General features: G+C 37.4%; 1 protein-coding gene and 1 long non-coding RNA gene across 2 annotated transcripts in view; both read left to right on the forward strand.

The window, feature by feature from the left end:
• LOC309872844 overlaps nt 1-15,488 on the forward strand; it is an 802,828-nt gene that overhangs the window by 580,448 nt on the left and 206,892 nt on the right. The window lies entirely within an intron of this gene.
• Nucleotides 1-15,488, forward strand: part of CFAP92 (cilia and flagella associated protein 92 (putative)) — an 86,142-nt gene that overhangs the window by 39,197 nt on the left and 31,457 nt on the right. The gene's annotated exons all lie outside the window — the stretch shown is intronic.

Here is a 15,488-nt window from a genome sequence, read left to right on the forward strand (position 1 = left end):
AGAATTCTATTTTGATTTCTCTGTAGTATTTTTGAATGTATGGGGTTTTAGTGGTTGCTCCAGAAATTATATTATGCATACATAACTTATCACAGTCTACTGGTGTCAACATCTTTCCAGTTTGAGTGAAGTATAAAAACCTTATCTTCCTCCAAATCTGTTGACCTTATCTCATTTATAATTGTCTTAAATATTTCCTCTATATAGACTGAGAACCACTTCAAGATGTTTGACTTTTTGCTTCAATGGTCAAATGTAATTTAGAAAACTCAAGAGGAGAAGGAAAATGTATTATATTTACCTATAAATGTGCTCTTTCTAATGTTCCTTTTTTCCTTTCTGATGTTCCAAGATTTCCTTTTTTTTTTTTTTTTTTTTTTTTTGCTTTTTAAATTATTTCTGTTTCAAGAACTTCCTTTAGTCATTCTTTTAGGGTAGATGTTATGACAACAAATTCTCTTTAGTTTTTCTTTGAGATGTCTTTATTTCTCCTCTATTCCTAAATGATAGCTTCACTTAATTTAGAATTTGGGGTTGACATTTCTTTTTCTTCAGCATTTGAAAAAAGTTGTGCCACTTCCTTTTGACCTCTATGGTTTTTTTATGACAAATCAACTATCATTTGAATTATTCTTTCCCATTGTGCTGGGTGGCACTTATCTTTGCAGCTTTCAAGTTTTTTTTTCTTTGTCTCTGGTTTTTGAAAGTTTGACTCTGATGTCTTGGTGTGGATTTTTTCGGGGTTTATCCTGTTGGGTTCACTCAGTTTTCTGAAACTTAAGTTTATGTCTTTTGCAAAATTTGGGAAATTTTAGCCATTATTTCTTTAAAGAAAAGATTTTATTTATTTATTTATTTATTTTAAAGAGAGCAGGAGAGGGGGGGCAGAGGGAGAGAGACAGGGAGCAAAGCAGACTCCTTGCTGAGCGTGGAGCCCGACATAGGGCTTGATCCCAGGACCCTGAGATCATGACCTGAGGTGAAATCAAGAGTCAGATGCTTAACTGACTGAGCCACCCAGGCGCCCCACCATTATTTCTTGAAGTACCTTCTAGCACTACCCTTTTCCTGCTCTCATGACTCCAGTGTCATGAATGTTAATTCATTGTTACATCCCACAGGCCCTGTCTGTTTTCCTCTATGTTCTTCAGGCCGGGTAATTTATATTGTTTTATTTTCAAGTTCACCAAGTCTTTTCTCTGTCCCTTCCATTCTGTTATTAAGCCCATTCACTGAGTTTTAAATTTTTAGGTATTATATTTTTCAATTCTAAAATTTCCATTTAGTTCTTCTTTTATCTTCTATTTCTTTGATGAGACTTTAAATTTTTTTCATTTGATTCAGTCATGTTCATACTTGCTTTAAATCATGTTCATGCTTGCTTTAAAATTCCAAACAATTCCAAGATGTGTCAGTTTGGTGTTAGCATTTGTTGATTGTCATTACTCATTTAAGATGGGATTTCTCTGGTTCTTGCTATGATAAATGATTTTTAAATTATATCCTGGACATATTAGATATTAAGTTATGAGATCATGGATCCTATTTAAGTCTGATGTTTTAAATCTTCTGCCAGTGGAAGAAGGGGAATGCTGTCTTATTCCTGTCAGGTGGAGGTGGCAGTCCAGGTTCGCCACCCAACAACCATGCCCTAGGGTCAGATAGCCTTGCTACCACATGACCTTGGCTAACCACCACAGTGGTGCAGAGGCCACATAAGTACTGGATGGTGAGGCACGATTTTGGCCTCCACTCTGCCTCCCTTGATGCCTTGTTACTGCTGGGCAGGGATGAAATCCTCGACTCCCCACTTGATCTTTTCTCATGCCACCCAAGTGAGGGGAATTGCTACAGTCGGGCAAGGGTAGAAATCTGGGTTTTCCATTTGACTTTGCTTATGGGAGTGAGTTGGGGCTGGTTTCCTTCATGGTGCTTGCCTGAAAGTTTTCTGGCTCACTAAGCTGCCCCATTCTTGTTTCTTTGGCTGGAGAGAGCAGACTTTGGGGGGATTTTCCCCCCAAAAATGCCATTAACATTTCTGAGTTTCTGTCTTCTCCAGCACTTAGTCTAGAACGTATGAGGCAAGTAGAAACCCCAGAGAATTCATCACAGTCCTTAACCTTCATCTCTCCATTTTTCTGAGTCTCGTTATGTTTGTTTTATATATAAATCCCAGAGTTGAAAGCATCCATACTTAGCAGGAGAAATAGGAAAAAGTGTGTTTATTTCATTGTGGTCCAGAATAGGAAGCCTGTAGGTATATAGATATACATGTACATTTAAAAAAAATTTTAAGACTTTATTTCTAAGTCATTTCTGTACCTAATGTGGAACTTGAACTTAAAGCCCCATGATTAAGAGTTGCATGCTTCACTAACTGAGCCAGCCAGTGCCCCTAGGTGTAGATATATTTTGTTTTTATTTTAATCACTTGGTACTCATTATGTCAAATGCACTCCTTAATCCCCACTACCTGTTTCACCCATCCCCCTGACCTCCCCTTTAGGAACCATCAATTTGTCCTTGGAAGTTAAGATTCTGTTTCTTGCATTGACTTTCTCTTTTTCACTTTGCTCATTTATTTTGTTTCTTAAATTCCACATATGAGTGAAATCATACATTTATCTTTCTCTGACTTATTTCGCTTAGCATTGTACTCTCTGGTTCCATTCATGTTGTTGCAAATGGCAAGATTTCATTTTTTATGACTGAATAATATTCCATTGTATGTATATTACCACATCTTCTTTACCCATCCATCTATCAATGGACACTTGTGCTGCTTCCATAATTTAGATAATGCTGCTATAAACATCAGAGTGTATGTATCCCTTTGAATTACTTTTTCTTTTTTAATTCTTTGGATAATACCTAGTAGTGCACTTGCTTGGTCATAGGGTAGTTCTATTTTTAACTTTTTGAGGAACCTCCATTTTGTTTTCCAGAGTGGCTTCACCAGTTTGCATTCCTACCCATAGTGCAGGAGGGTTCCTCTTTTTCCACATCCTCACTAACACCCATCGTTTCTTGTGTTTTTTATTTTAGCCATTCTTTTTTTGGGGGGGGGTGGGGAGTGTGTGAGTGTGGGGGGAAGGACAGAGGGAGAAGGAGAGAGAGAATCTTAAGCAGATTTCATGTTCAAGGTGGCGCCTGACATGCGATTCAGTCTCACAACCCTGAGATCATGACATGAGCTGAAATTGAGTCAGATGCTTAACTGACTGAGCCACCCAGACACCACTGATTTTTAGCCATACTGACAATGTCTGTTCGTGTCTTCTCCTCATTTCTAAACTGGATTATTTTTGGTGGGGGGTGTTGAGTTGTATAAGTTCTTTATATATTTTGGATAATTTTATCCATTATATAATTTGCAAATATCTTCTCCCATTCTACAAGTTGCCTTTTAGTTTTGTTAATTGTTTCCTTCCTCATGCAGAAGTTTGTTTTTTTTTAATGTAGTCCCAATAGTTAATTTTTGCTTTTATTTCCCATGCATCAGGAGACATATCTAGAAAAAAGTTGCTGCAACCAATGTTAAAAAGTTACTGCCTTATTTTCATCTAGGATTTTTATGGTTTCAAGTGTCACATTTAGGTCTTTAATCCACTTTGATTTTGTTTTTGTTCGTGGTATAAGAAAGTGATCCAGTTTCATTCTTTTGCATGTAGCTGTCCTGTTTTCCCAACACCATTGGTTGACAGACTGTCTTTTTCCATTGGATATTCTTGTCTGCTTTGTCAAAGATTGGCCATATAGTTGTTGATGTATCTGTTCTATTCTGTTCTATTGATCTGTGTATCTGTTTTTGTGCCAGTACAATATTGTTTTGATTACTACAGCTTTGTAATAAAACTCAAAGTCTAGAATTGTGATGCCTCCTGCTTTCCTTTGCTTTTTCAAAATTGCTTTGGCTATTTGATGTCTTTTATTGTTTCATACAAATTTTAGGATTGTTTGTTCTAATTATGTGAAAAATGTGGTTGGCATTTTGATGGGGATTGCATTAAATGTGTGGTTTGCTTTGGATAGTATAAACATTTTAACAGTATTTGTTCTTCCAGTCCATGAGCATGAAATGTCTTTCCATGTCTTTGGGTTATCTTGGATTTTTTTTTTTAACCAACATTTTTATGTTTTTATAGTTTTCAGAATATAAGGCTTTTACCTCTTTGGTTAAGTTTTTTCTTATTTTATTGTTTTTGGTGTAATTGTAAGTGGGATTGTTAATTTCACTTTCTGTTGCTTCATTATTAGTGTATGGAAATGCAATGGATTTCTTTTTTTTACATTTTAGATTTTATTTATTTATTTGACAGAGAGAGATCACAAGTAGGCAGAGAGACAGGCAGAGAGAAAGAGAGAGGGAAGCACGCTCCCCGCTGAGCAGAGAGCCTAATTTGGGGCTTGATCCCAGGACCCTGAGATCATGACCCAAGCCACAGGCAGCAGCTTAACCCACTGAGCCACCCAGGTGCCCCTATGGATTTCTTTACATTGGTTTTATATCCTTTATATCCTTTTATATCCGGTTTTATATCTGGACGTATTTCTCTGTCTCCTGACTTCAGCAGTTCTAGCAGGGATTTTTTGGTGGAGTCTTTCAGGTTTTCTATATATTGTATCATGTCATCTGTAAATAGTGAAAGTTTTACTTCTTCCTTACATATTTGGATTGTTTTTATTTCTTTTTGTTATGTTCTTTTTTTAATGTTATGTTTATTTCTTTTTGTTATGTTCTTTTTGTTGTCTGTTTATAAATAGTGAAAGTTTTACTTCTTCCTTACAGATTTGGATGCTTTTTATTTCTTTTTGTTGTCTGTTTATTTCTTTTTGTTGTCTGTTTGGCTAGGACTTCCAGGACTATGTTGAATATAAGTGGTGAGAGTGGACATATTTGTCTGTTCCTGACCTTAGGGGAAAGACTCTCAGGTTTTCACCATTGAGAATGATATTAGCTGTGGGTTTTTCATATAAGGTCTTTATTATATCGAGGTATGTCCCCTGTAAATGTACTTTGTGGAGGGTTTTTATCATGAGTAAATGTTGTACTTTGTTAAATGATTTTTTTGTATCCATTGAAATGATCATATGGTTCTTAATCATTTCTCTCATTGGTGTGATGCATCACGTTGATTGATTTGCAAATTTTGAACCACCCTTACCACCCAGGAGTAAATCCTGCTTGATTGTGGTGAATGACTTTTTTAATGTATTGTTGGATTTGGTTTGCTATTATTTTGTTGAGGATTTTTGCATTTTGTATTCATCAACGATATTGGCCTGTAGTTCTCTTTTCCTGTGTTATCTTTATTTGGTTTTGGTATCATGGTAATGCTGGCCTCAGAATGAATTGGGAAGTTTTCTTTTCTTTTCTATTCTTTGAAATAGTTTGAGAAAAATAAGTATTAACTCTTCTTTAAGTGTCTGGTAGAATTTGCCCATGAAGCAAATGGTCCTGGACTTTTGTTTGTTGGGAGTTTAGTGATTACTGGCTCAGTTTCTTTGCTGATAAATCATTTGTCTAAATTTTCTCTTTCTTCCTGATTCATTTTTGGTAGCTTATGTTTCTAGGAATTTATCTATTTCTTCTAGGTTGTCCAATTTGTTGGCATATAGTTTTCACAATATTCTCTTGTACTTGTTTGTATTTCTGTGGTGTTGGTTATCATCTCCCCTCCCTTATATATGACTTTATTTGATTATGTCCTTTCTCTTTCTTATGTTGATAAGTCTGGCTAGGGGCTTATCAATTTTATTGATTATTTTTGAAAAACTGGTTTCATTAATTTTTTTTTTTTAGTTTCTATATCATTTTTTCTCTGCTCTAATCTTTTATTATATCCTCCCTTCTGCTGGCTTTAGCTTTGGTTTGTTGTTATTTTTCTAGCTCCTTTAAGTGTAAGGTTAGGTTGTTGAGATTTTTCTCACTTCTTGAGATTGGTCTGCATTGCTATAGACATAGCAGTCATTTTTTGCTATGTCATTTTTGCTATTCGCAAAGTTCACAAAGGTTTGAACTTTGCATTTTTGTTTTCATTTGTTTCCATGTACTTTTTAAATTTCTTCTTTAAATTCCTGGATGACTCATTCATTGTTCAGTGGCATGTTATTTACCCTCCACGTATTTGTGGTCTTTCCGGGTTTCTTCTTGTAATTGCCTTCTAGTTTCATAGCATTGTGGTCAGAAAAGATGCATGGTATGACTTCAATGTTCTTGAATTTGTTGAGGCTTGTTTTGTGACCTAACATGTGATCTATTCTGGAGAATGTTGTGCATGCACTTGAAAAAAACACGTATTCTGCTGTTTTAAGATGGAATGTTCTTTTTTTTTTTTTTTTTTTTTTTAAGATTTTATTTATCTGTTTAAGAGAGAGCATGGGTGGGGGCTAAGGGGCAGATGGAGAGGGAGAAGCAGGCGTCCCACTGAGCAGCGAGCCCCAAGTGGGGCTCAATCCCAGGACCCTACATCATGATCTGAACTGAAGGTAGACACTTAACTGACTGAGCTACCCAGTTGACCCTAGGATGGAATGTGCTGAACGTATCTCTTGGACCCATCTGGTACGGTGTGTCATTCAAAGTCATTGTTTCCTTGCTGATTTTCGGTTTAGTTGATCTCTACATCAATGTAAGAGAAGGTGTTAAAATTCCCTACTATTAATTCATTATTATCAATTAGTTCCTTTATGTTTGTTATTAACTATTTTATGTGTCTGGGTATTCCCATGTTAGATGCATAAATATTTACAGCTGTTAAATCTTTTTGCAGGGCTGTCTGCTTGATGATTATATAGTATCCTTTTTCTCTTATTACAGTCTTTGTTTTAAAGTCTATTTTATCCAGGGTAGGTATTGTTACTTCAGCTTTCTTTTTCCATTTGCAAGATAGATATTTCTCCACTCCCTTACTTTCAATCTGCAGGTGTCTTTAGGTCTACATTGAGATTTTTGCATTGGTTGTTCTATATTTATTGCATTTTTATTACATCTTTTGTGATTGTTTCTGAAGATTTTCCCTGATTCTTTTTTATCTTTCTCTCTTTCATGGTTTGATATTTTTTTTAGTGATATATTTGGGTTTCTTTCTCTTTATTCTTTGCATATTTATTAATGGTTTTGATTTGTGATTACCATTATGTTCGTATAACAGTTTATATTAAGTTGATGGTTGCTTAAGTTTGAACCCATTCTTTACTCCCTACCCCTCTCCTCCATGCTTTAGTGTCTTATGGTGTCATATTTTACATCCTTTTATTTTATGAATCCCTTTGACTGATATTTACAGAAATGCTTATTTTTAATCCTTTGTGTTTTTTTACTTTTCATACTCACTTGTGTTCTTTCCATTTGAAGAGTTCCCTTTAATATTTCTTGCAGGGCTTATTCAGTGGTTGTGAAACTCCTTTAGTTTTTGTTTGAGAAACTCTATTTCTTCTTCTATTCTGAATGACAGCCTTGCTGGATAGAGTATTCTTGGCTGCAGATTTTTGCTTTTCAGCACTTTGAAGATATCTTGCTGGTCTCTTCTGGTCTGCAAAATTTCTGCTGAAAAATTTGCTGACAGCCTCATGGGGTTTCCCTTGTCTGTAACTGTCTTCTTTTTCTCTTGGTGCTTTAAAGTTTTTTTCCTTATTACTACTTCTGCCATTTTAATTACAATGTGTCTTTGTATGGGCCTCCTTGGGTTGATTTTTTGGGATGTCTCTATGCCTCCTGGATCTGGATATCTGTTTCCTTCACCAGATTAGGGATATTTTCAGCTATTATTTCTTCAAATAAATTTTCTGACCCCTTTCTCTCTCTCTTTCTGGGATCCCTATTATGCGAATGTTATTATGTGGTCACTGAGTTCTCAATTTGCATAACTTTTTTGGTCTCATTTCCTCATCTTGGTAACTTTCCATTACTGTCTTTCAGGTCATTAATTCATTCCACTGCTTCATCTAGCTTTTTCTTAATTCCACCAAATGTATTTTAAATTTATCGTGTTCTTCATCTCTGATTGATTCTTTTTTATCTCCTTGTCAAGGATCTCGCTTATGTCCTCCACTATTTACTCAAATCCAGTGAGTATCTTTATGATCATTACTTTAAATTCTGTCAGGTATATTACTTTTATTCATTTCACTTAGTTCTCTTGCTGTGGTTTGGTCCTATTCTTTCATTTGGACATATTTCTCTGTCTCCTTAATTTTTCTAACTCTCGGTGTCTGTTTCTCTCTGTTAGGAAAGTCAACTACTTCTCCTGCTCTTGAAGGTAATGGCCTTATGAAAAAGAGGTCTTGTAGTGCCCCACAGTGCAGTGTCTGTTGCCCAGGACCTGGCCCTTCCAGGGAATGTCTCCTGTGTGTGTTGCCTAGGTCTTGCTGTTGAGTCCTGCTCCCCCACTCCTTATTTCAGTCCAGTTGTCTACAGAGCCTCCCCTTGCCTCTTATGGGAAATATTTGGTTCCCAGCAGGGGTAGGGTGCATTTTAACTAGGTGTACACTAGCTGCTTGTGCAATGAAACCTGCCAACACAGCTGCTGCCACTTGAACTGAGACCCAGCAAAATACCCAGGTCAGGAGATGAGGTGTTGGTGGGGTTTGCGCCAGTTTTCTGGGAGAGGGGCCTGCAGTGTAGGTACTGAGGCAAGCATGAGTGGGAAGGCAGATCTGCCAAAGTGCGGGGAGTGGGACAGAGGACTTGGTGTAAGCAAGTTATGTCAGTGGTGCACTGGTTCCCACTGTAGGTTTATGCTGGAGGGTAGGGGAAGGAAATTGTGTCTGCCAGATCATTTGTTTCTGGAGGGATCTCCCAGTGATCCTGCCTCTTGGACATGCTTTGAGATGAGTAAATCACACTGACTCCCATCTGCTCCCCCCTCCCACAACCATGGTCATTTTCTAAACTGCTGCTTCTAGGCTGTATCTGCGTGGGTTGTTTGTCATGCTGTCTTCTTTAGGGACAAGGACTCTTCTTTCTAATGCCTTCCAGGCTCTCCTAGGGCTAAGCCTGCTGATTTTTAAGATTCCAGGCTTTAAGTCCCATAGGTTGTAAGAACCTATGAAATTTGGCCCCTCTTGCTTTCAATGCCAAATGTTATGGGGACTTGTCTTCCCCTTGTGAGTTCCCCAATGTTCAAATCTGTTTTTTGCTCTTCTCTGTACCATTGGCTCCTTCCTCACCACGGATGGTGTCCATCTTGCTCCCAAACTCTCTCTTTCTCCTTCCTACCTTCTTTGATGTGGTCTCTTCTCTACCTTTAGTTTTAGAGTTTGTTCTGCCCATCTTCAGATCATTTTATGTGTTATTTACACTGAAGTGAATGTTATCTAGTTGTACCCATGGGAAGAGGCACAGTTAGGGTCCTCCTCCTCTGCCGTCTTCCCAGCCTCCTCAAGTATCTTTTCTACAAATTTCTTTTCTTCTTCTGGAACTCTGATGGTACAACTATTAGACATTTTTATATTGTCCCACAGGTCCCTGGGGCTCAATTTACTTTTAATTTTCAATGTTTTTTTCTCTGTGTGTTCAGATTGCACACTTTCTTTTTTAAGAAAATAATTATTTGAGAGAGAGAGAGAGAGAGGAAGGGAGATGTGTGTGTGCTGGAAGCTGGGGGTAGAAGAAGAGGGAGAGATAGTCTCTAGCAGACTCTGTGCTAAGCACATAGCCTGACATGGGGCTCAATCTCATGACCCTGAGATCACAACCTGAGCTGAAACCAAGAGTCAGACACGTAACCAAACTGTGCTACCCAGGCACCACTCATATTGCGTACTTTATATTGATCTATACTCAACTTCACTTATTCATTCCTCTGCCATCTCCATTTTGTTCTTTGGATCATCCAGTGAATTTTTAATTTCAGGTATTATATTTTTCAGTTATAAAATTTCCCTTTGGTTCTTCATTATAGTTTCCATTTGCTGAGACTGGCTATATTCCATTTGTTTCAAGAATGCTCAGTTACATATTGGAGAATGTTTATAATTGTCTTAAAGTTTTCATCAGATAATTCCAGTATTCAAGTCATTTCAGAGTCGGCGTCTGTTGGTTGTCTCTCCCCTTGATAACTGGTCAGCATTCCCGGTTCTTCATATGTCAAGTAATTTTGGGTTATATGTTAGACCTTTTAAATATTAAAGTTGTGAGTCCCTGAGTCTTGTTTAAATCCTGTGGAGAATGTTGGCTTTTTGTTTTGTTAGATAATAGTCTTATATAGGGTCAAGCTGTAATTTCCAATTTACCTCCCGTGGCTGTGTTTTTTTTAAATTATTTTTATAAACATATAATATGTTATTTGCCCCAGGGGTACACGTCTGTGAATCATCAGGCTTACACATTTCACAGTGCTCACCATAGCACATACCTTCCCTAATGTCCATAACCCAACCCTACCACCTCATATCCCTACCCCATATACCTACCCCTTGCCCCCTAGCAGCCGTCAGTTTGTTTCATGAAATTAAGAGTCTCCCTCCAAATCCCATCTTGTTTCATTTTTTTCATTCCCTACTCCCCACAACTCCCCACCCTGCCTCTCAAATTCCTCATATCAGAGAGACTGTTTGATAATTGTCTCTCTCTGATTGGCTTATTTTGCTCAGCCTAATACCCTCTAGTTCTACCCATGTTTTTGCAAATGGCAGTATTTCATTTCTTTTGATGGCTGCATAGTATTCCATTGTATATATATATACCACATCTTCTTTATCCATTCATCTGTTCATGGACATCTAGGTTCTTTCTATAGTTTGGCTATTGTGGACATTGCTGCTATAAACATATGGGTGCATGTGCCTCTTTGGATCACTACATTTGTATCTTTAGGGTAAATACCCAGTAGTGCGATTGCTGGGTCATAGGGTTGCTCTATTTTCAACTTTTTGAGCAACCTTCATGCTGTTTTCCAGAGTGACTGCACCAGCTTGCATTCCCACCAAGAATGTAGGAGGGTTACCCTTTCTCCACATCCTCACCAGCATCTGTCATTTCCTGATTTGTTAATTGTAGCCATTCTGACTGGTGTGAGGTGGTATCTCATTGTGGTTTTGATTTGTATTTCCCTGATGCCTAGTGATGTGGAGCCCTTTTTCATGTGTCTGTTGGCCATCTGGGTGTCTTCTTTGCAGAAATGTCTCTTCATTGTCCTCTGCCCATTTCTTGATTGGATTATTTGTTCTTTGGGTGTTGAGTGTAATAAATTCTTTATAGACCTTTATAGATTTTGGATACTAGCCCTTTATCTGATACGTCATTTGTGAATATCTTCTTCCATTCTGTCAGTTGTCCTTCGGTTTTGTTAACTGTTTCCTTTGTCATGCAAAAGATTTTGATCTTGATGAAGTCCCAGTAGTTCATTTTTGCCCTTGCTTCCCTTGTCTTTGGCAATGTTTCTAGGAAGAAGAGGAAGAAGAGGTTGCTGCCTGTGTTCTCCTCAAGGATTTTGATGGGTTCCTGTCTCACATTGAGATCTTTCATCCATTTGACTCTATCTTTTTGTGTGGTATAAGGAAATGGTCCAATTTCATTTTTCAGCATGTGGCTGTCCAGTTTTCCCAATACCATTTGTTGATGAGACTTTTTTCCGTAGGGTGTTCTTTCCTGCTTTGTCAAAGATCAGTTGACCATAGAGTTGAGGGTCTATTTCTGGGCTCTCTATTCTGTTCCATTGATCTATGTGTCTGTCTTTGTGCCAGTACCATACTGTCTTGATTATTACAGCTTTGTAGTAGAGCTTGAAGTCTGGAATTGAGATACCACCAACTTTGGCTTTCTTTGTCAACATTCCCCTGCCTATTTGGGGTCTTTTCTAGTTCCATACCAATTTTAGGATTATTTGTTCTATTTCTTTGAAAAAAATTAACTATTTTGGTAGGGATTGCATTAAATATGTAGATTGTTTTAGGTAACAGAGATATTTTCACAATATTTATTCTTCCAATCCATGAGCATGGAGCATTTTTCCATTTCTTTGTGTCTTCCTCTATTTCTTTCATGAGCACTTTATAGTTTTCTGAGTACAGATTCTTTGCCTCTTTGGTTAGGTTTATTCCCAGGTATGTTATGGTTTTGGGTGCAATTGTAAATGGGATCAACTCCTTAATTTCTTTTTCTTCTGTCTTGTTGCTGGTGTACAGAAATACAACTGATTTCTGTGCATTGATTTTATGTCCTGACACTTTACTGAATTCCTGTATGAATTCTAGTGCTTTTGGAGTGGAGTCTCTTGGGTTTTCCACATAAAGTATCACATCATCTGCAAAGAGTGAGAGTTTGACTTAGTCTTTGCTGATTTGAATGCCTTTTATTTCTTTTTGTTGTCTGATTGCTGAGGCTAGGACTTCTAGTACTATGTGGAATAGCAGTGGTGATAATGGACATCCCTGCCGTGTTCCTGACCTTAGGGGAAAAGCTCTCAGTTTTTCTCCATTGAGAATGATAGCCACTGTGGGTTTTTCATAGATGGCTTTGATGATATTGAGGTATGTACCCCCTGTGCCTACCTTATGAAGAGTTTTGATCAAGAAAGGATGCTGTACTTTGTCAAATGCTTTTTCAGCATCTATTGAGAGGATCATATGGTCCTTGTTCTTTCTCTTATTAATGTATTTATCACATTGATTGATTTGCAAATGTTGAACCAAACTTGCAGCGCAGGAATAAATCCCACTTGGTTGTGGTGAATAATCCTTTTAATGTACTGTTGGATCCTATTGGCTAGGATTTTGGTGAGAATTTTTGCATCTGTGTTCATCAAGGATATTGGTCTGTAATTCTCCTTTTTGATGGGATCTTTGTCTGGTTTTGGGATCGAGCTAATGCTGGCCTCATAAAATGAGTTTGGAAGTTTTCCTTCCATTTCTATTTTTTGGAACAGTTTCAGGAGAGTAGGTATTAATTCTTCTTTAAATGTTTGGAGGGAATTCCCCTGGGAAGCCATATGGCCCTGGGCTCTTGTTTGATGGGAGATTTTTGATGACTGCTTCAATCTCCTTATTGGTTATAGGTCTGTTCAGGTTTTCTATTTCTTCCTGGTTCAGTTTTGGTAGTTTATATGTCTAGGAATGTATCCATTTCTTCCAGATTGTCAAATTTGCCAGCATATAGTTGCTCATAATATGTTCTTTAATTGTTTGTAATTTTTTTTTTTTTGGTGTTGGTTGTGATCTCTCCTCTTTTATTCATGACTTTATTAATTTGGGTCCTTTCTCTTTTCTTTTTGATAGGTCTGGCCAGGGGTTTATCAGTCTTCTTAATTCTTTCAAAGTTTTGTTTGTGGCTGTGGTTTTAAGTTCAGTTTTCAAAGATTTTGTAGTGATATTCAAGACTGTCCTGCATGTGTAGTACTAAGGCACCAGTCAGGCCTGTGCCGTGGTCTCTGTAGTTCAGTTCTTGAAACCCCTGGTATGTGGCTAACGGCTGGATCCACACATGCACAGTTGAGGGATAAGCTCAAGTTTACACATAACTTTATGGAGTCCCTTCCTTGATTTCCCCCCTTTCTACACTCCCCAGATCCCAAGGAGTCATTTTCCTGGTCTGCTGGCTTAAAAGGTATACCTTTATTGTTTCCACTCTAACATGCCCTTCCTGGGACTCAGTCTGCCTCTGAGGACAGGTGGTGGGAAGATATGTAGAGTAAAAACAATATTGAGGGTTTACCACATACTTTTTGTATCACAATTCCTCTGGTTGAAAAGGATTTCCCTGTCTCAGATTTTTAGGTGCCTGCCCAGCTGCTGCCATCATCAGATTGTAGCTTTGGAGCTTGAACTTGCATGAGGACAGGGCCAACAGAGAAAAACAACAGTGGATCCCTCCAAACTCCCACTCTCTGTATCCTATGGGGGTCCTTCCTTCCACTCCTTAGAACAGAAAGAGAGGGCTTCTCTTAGAGCTCTGTCTGTATCTGGTGCACAATTCTTGGATTCAGGCTTCCTTTTGAGTCCAGGCTACAACATACAAGAGGAAAATAAACCCAGTAAACTCATAGCTGTGTTGGTTGTACTTTGAGTTTGGTTTCCATTCCCAATTTCCCATTATTTTTCACTTTTCAGAGGCCTCTGACAGCTGCTCCATGCATTCTGTCTATGATTTCTGGATACATTCACTGGGAGATGGAGAGTGGGGTGTGCTTACTCCACGTAACCAAATTTTAAAGTTCATCTTCTACTATTTTTCATTTTTTCTCTTTTATTATTTTATATACGTTTTTTATATCCTGTATACAAGTCCTTCGTGTTATATATATATATATATATATATATATATATATATATATACACACACACACACACACTATCTATATCTATATCTATATCTATATATAGACATATAGATGTTTTATGCCAGTCTAGGGCTTAACTTTATTTGATAAAGTCCATGTTATCAACTTCGGCTGTTATAATTAGTGTTTTTTGGTGTCCTGTCAAAGAAATCTTTTCCCACATGAATGAAAATTCTCTCCTATGTCTTCTTCTAGAAGATGTATATGGTCTATGATTCATCTAGAATTAATTGCATTTTCCTATCCATGAAGATTGTATATTTCTCTATTTAGATTTTCTTTAATTTCTCTCTTAATTTTGTTCTTTTCAGTGTACAGGTCTTACACATTTTTCATTGCATTTCTTTCAAGCATTTTATGTTTCTATGCTATTGTAGGTGATATTTTAAAATTATTCATTGTTAGAAAATAGAAATACAGTAGATTTGACCTTATTATATTCCTTTTTTTACACATAACCAAACAAATATATTTAGTTTATGTTTCTGGTGACTCTAATATCTTATGGCTTTGTGCAACCAATTTTGCTAGTAGTACCTTTTACTTAGGAATTTTGTAATTTTTACTGTGGTTTCACATTTAATTGAACTTTCTCCATGAGGATTCTTTGAAGCCTAGGTTGAAAGTGGATTTCTATAGAAGGTTTTTTGAGAACTTCTACAAGGTACCTGGGAGCATACCAACCCAGGATTATTTAAAGGTTTCAGTGTAAAATAAATAGTACACTTGGAGTATGAATTCAGATCACAAACTTGCATAAGGGTTAACTTTTGATTTAAAAAGTCTTAGTGTCAAGGTTAAAATATGCAGGATACCCTGTTTTCTGTCACTCATTTCCATCTTATTTTCCATGCCCTCTTAAACCCCACAACTCTTGAGCCCTTCTTCACCTTGTGGTAACTTTCTGCTTGGATACCTGTTAATATGCTAAAGGTGAGCCCATACCAACCCTCCAAGATGTCTAGGAAATATGGATTACCTTTTCTAAAAACCACTTATCTCCACCTTTTCTGCACCTAGCCTTGGGCTTGGAAGTAAAAATACAGCTGTGCAAAATGCACATGGCCTGTCTTCATGGCACTCAGTTTGGGAGGAGGAAATAGTGACTTAATACTTATTAGGCCCTGTCTTTTGTCAGCCACCATCTTGGTGCTTTCATGTATGTCACTTAATCCTGGGGATGACCTTGGAGAGCTGGCTCTTTCCTTG

Source organism: Mustela nivalis, assembly GCF_964662115.1.
Source record: "Mustela nivalis genome assembly, chromosome: 1".
In the NCBI taxonomy this organism is placed as follows: domain Eukaryota; kingdom Metazoa; phylum Chordata; class Mammalia; order Carnivora; family Mustelidae; genus Mustela; species Mustela nivalis.